The sequence below is a fragment of the Anopheles funestus genome (genome assembly GCF_943734845.2).
Source record: "Anopheles funestus chromosome X unlocalized genomic scaffold, idAnoFuneDA-416_04 X_unloc_30, whole genome shotgun sequence".
NCBI lineage: Eukaryota > Metazoa > Arthropoda > Insecta > Diptera > Culicidae > Anopheles > Anopheles funestus.
Genome location: NW_026045155.1, coordinates 187,501 through 191,341, shown reverse-complemented (window position 1 = coordinate 191,341; position 3,841 = coordinate 187,501). Strand labels below are relative to the sequence as shown.

General features: G+C 50.9%; 2 pseudogenes; both read left to right on the top strand.

Annotated features, from left to right (window-relative positions):
- The first annotated feature begins 1,688 nt into the window (after nucleotides 1-1,688).
- LOC125773332 (5.8S ribosomal RNA) lies at nucleotides 1,689-1,846 on the top strand (annotated as a pseudogene).
- A 716-nt stretch (nucleotides 1,847-2,562) lies between these two features.
- Nucleotides 2,563-3,841, top strand: part of LOC125773352 (large subunit ribosomal RNA) — a 3,587-nt pseudogene continuing 2,308 nt past the window's right edge.

The window sequence follows — 3,841 nt, the reverse complement described above, 5'->3', positions numbered from 1 at the left end:
GCATTGTGTCTGGTGTGTAGGTACCCAGACACTTAGAACGCTGGCGCGTGAAAGCAAACTCGATCGTTGTACACTTTGATGGGCAACCATCACTGTGTCTCCGTGCCGTGCTAGATCTCCCCTAGCCGTAAGGCACTTTGAACGCCCCTTCGACGACGAGTTACAAGAGTGTGGTATGTGTCATAATCTGGTGAAGCTTTCTGCATGTGATGTGCCTTGTGTGGATCCGTGGCCATTGCATTGTGTCTGGTGTGTAGGTACCCAGACACTTAAGCAAACTCGATCGTTGTACACTGTGATGGGCGAGCATCACTGTGTCTCCGTGCCGTGTAAGAGCTCCCCTGGCCATCAGGCACTTGAAAGGTCCTTCGACGACGAGTTACAATAGTGGTGTGTTAGATACGTCAGGTGATGGTATCTACTGTTGTGCAATACGTATCCGGCCACGGCACGGAACGAACGGGAACTGTGGTGCAGACATACAAAGAGTTAAGCCTATTAGTCATTAACTCTAAGGACGGGGCCATGGGGCGGTACGCAAAGGATACGGATGAGCGAGTATGGCAGGCCCAATACTCAATAGCTCGATCCGATCCAAGCACATGAGTTGACTGCGGCGCCAGGTTAACCAATGTGCTAGATTCTATTTGGCCAGTAGAATCTTGTGTCTATGCGATTTGATACCAAGACACCAGAACGAAAGTTAGTTGAAGAGTTATTAAACTCTTATGAAGTATGGTTGTGCAATCACAACTTATGACTTTAACCTATAAAGTGGATATGGACTTGCAATTATAACATGGAATCTCTACACACCCCATGAGCTCGATCCAATCCACGCACACGAGTTGCCTGAGTAGCGACAGGTATACCGATGTGCAATACGTATCCGGCCCACGGCACGGAACGAACGGGAACTGGTGGTGCAGACATACAAAGAGTTAAGCCTACTAGTCATTAACTCTAAGGACGGGGCCATGGGGCGGTACGCAAAGGATACGGATGAGCGAGTATGCAGGCCCAATACTCAATAGCTCGATCCGATCCAAGCACATGAGTTGGACTGCGGCGCCAGGTTACCAATGTGCTAGATTCTAGTTGGCCAGTAGGAATCTGGTGTCTTACGCGATTTGATACCAAGACACCAGAACGAAAGTTAGTTGAAGAGTGATTAAACTCTTATGAAGATGGTTGTGGCAATCACAACTTATGACTTTAACCTATAAAGTGGATATGTACTATCAATTATATCATGGGGCACACACCTTGTTCTCGATCCAATCCACGCACACGAGTTGCCTGAGTAGCGACAGGTATACCGATGTGCAATACGTATCCGGCCATAGGCACGGAACGAACAGGAACTGGTGGTGCAGACTTACAAGGGCCATGGGGGCCGGTACGCAAAGGATACGGATGAGCGAGTATGCAGGCCCAATACTCAATAGCCTCGATCCGATCCAAGCACATGAGTTGACTGCGGCGCCAGGTTAACGATGTGCTAGAGAGTTGTTCCTGGGCCTTCAAAGTGACTTCAAAACTATCTTAGCGAATGGTGGCCATGGGCGTAGACATGAGCCACAAGTCACAAGGCCTGGGACTATTGGGTAATAAAGACAACTTAGTCAGAAAGTTAGTCTTTGGACGTACCACCGGGATTGTGTTTACATTGGGAACCTTACTATAAAAACCCTAGGCAGGGGATCACTCGGCTCATGGATCGATGAGACCGCAGCTAAATGCGCGTCACAATTGTGAACTGCAGGACACATGAACACCGATAAGTTGAACGCATATTGCGCGTCGGACGATTAAACCCGGCCGATGCACACATTCTTGAGTGCCTATCAATTCCTTGATATACAACAAACCCAAACTTCAGGGTGGAGCGGTGCCACAATAGAACACTATGGCGAGCAGCCGTCTAGTGTCGTGGGGGAAACCACGCTTCCACACTGTGCATAATGGCGTGCTCGGGACCTTTGTTGGGACCGCAGGGCGCTGAAAGTAAAGGGTGTGAACCGCATAAATCGCACGCACGTAAACGCGCACACACACAAATAGAGTGAGACGTATCGTAGGATACCGCTAAGAGTACGTTGTGAAACATGGGGAAATTCAATCGAAAACCTCTTTGATGTCCAAGAATTCGTTGACCGTATCCGTCGTAATACTGGATCAACGTGCTTGGGGGGAAAACGTCAAAGGGTTTTATAATAGTGGTGCATTGATTAACCCATCGATGCCCGAGGGGAACATGTTGTCCAATACAATAGTGGTGCAGTTGGCTCGACATGCTCGGGGGGAGACATCGTGGGTCCAAGTCGACCAAGTCGACCGGGAGTTGTTGTTGAGAGATCGAACCAAAACGATGCCGCGCGGAACTCGTTGTCCTTATTGGAGTGATATTCGGACACCGTGCTCGGGGGGGCCATCGTTGATTCAAAAATGACCGTAAATTGCCCAATCCGTTGTGTGTGTGTGTTGTGAAGTGTTGTTGCGTATATATCGGTTCGCTATGCCCCGGGTTCGAAACGAATGGAATGTGACTGATTTTGTTGTAGGCCTCAAGTGATGTGAGACAACCCCCAGAATTTAAGCATATTAATAAGGGGAGGAGAAGAAACCAACCGGGATTCCCTGAGTAGCTGCGAGCGAAACGGGGAGAAGCTCAGCACGTAGGGACGGTGTGTAACTGCACCTGTCCGATTCCGTGTACTGGAACGACCATTATCTACTATGCACGGTTGCAAACAGTTCAAGTCTAACTTGAAGGTGGCCCATTATCCCACAGAGGGTGATAGGCCCGTAGAACGGCACGAGACTGTGGCGGCAGACGGCCGGCTCCATGGAGTCGTGTTGCTTGATAGTGCAGCACTAAGTGGGAGGTAAACTCCTTCTAAAGCTAAATACCACCATGAGACCGATAGAAGACAAGTACGTGAGGGAAAGTTGAAAGCACTCTGAATAGAGAGTCAAAGAGTACGTGAAACTGCCTAGGGGACGCAAACCTGTAGAACCCAATGTTCCGTGCGGTGCGATATTCAGCGGTACGTTGGCCCACGCCGGGTCGGCTGCCGTGCACTTATCAAGACCGCAGCAACGGACATCGCGATCCATTACAATACTCCTACTGGCAATGGCCCCTAGCTCGTGGTTGGCGGCTCCTCAGTACGGGACGCTCGGCGGCTTCCCGGACCAGGTGTCTCCGCGCCTTTCACACCAGAGAGGCGCAGGGCCCGACCGAGCTTGGTGTGTCGCTGGAAGCGTGATGGATTGATACGAGCGGGGATGAGAGCGCACGGCCTACTAGCCCGAAGGCCCATCAGCACTTGACCCTCCGATCGGTGATGACGCATTATGCATTGGGGCACCTACGGGACCCGTCTTGAAACACGGACCAAGAAGTCTATCTTACGCGCAAGCCAATGGGCATACCCACATACCCATGTGCAGAAGTGCTGCCGGTATATTATAACCATTAAACCCACAGGCGAAGACAACTCGATTGTCACGGGATTACGGGCACGGATAGGTGGCGCAAGCCCCTTATAGAACCGAGCCCCTCCATCCCAGGGTGCTCCGTCACGGGTGCTTGCACCCAGCGGGCATCCCCGGAGTGCGCAGGATGTGACCCGAAGATGGTGAACTATGCTTGATCAGGTCGAAGTCAGGGGAAACCCTGATGGAGGACCGAAGCAATTCTGACGTGCAAATCGATTGTCAGAGTTGAGCATAGGGGCGAAAGACCAATCGAACCATCTAGTAGCTGGTTCCCTCCGAAGTTTCCCTCAGGATAGCTGGAGCACGTAGCATTTCGAGCCTTATTCTTATCTGGTAA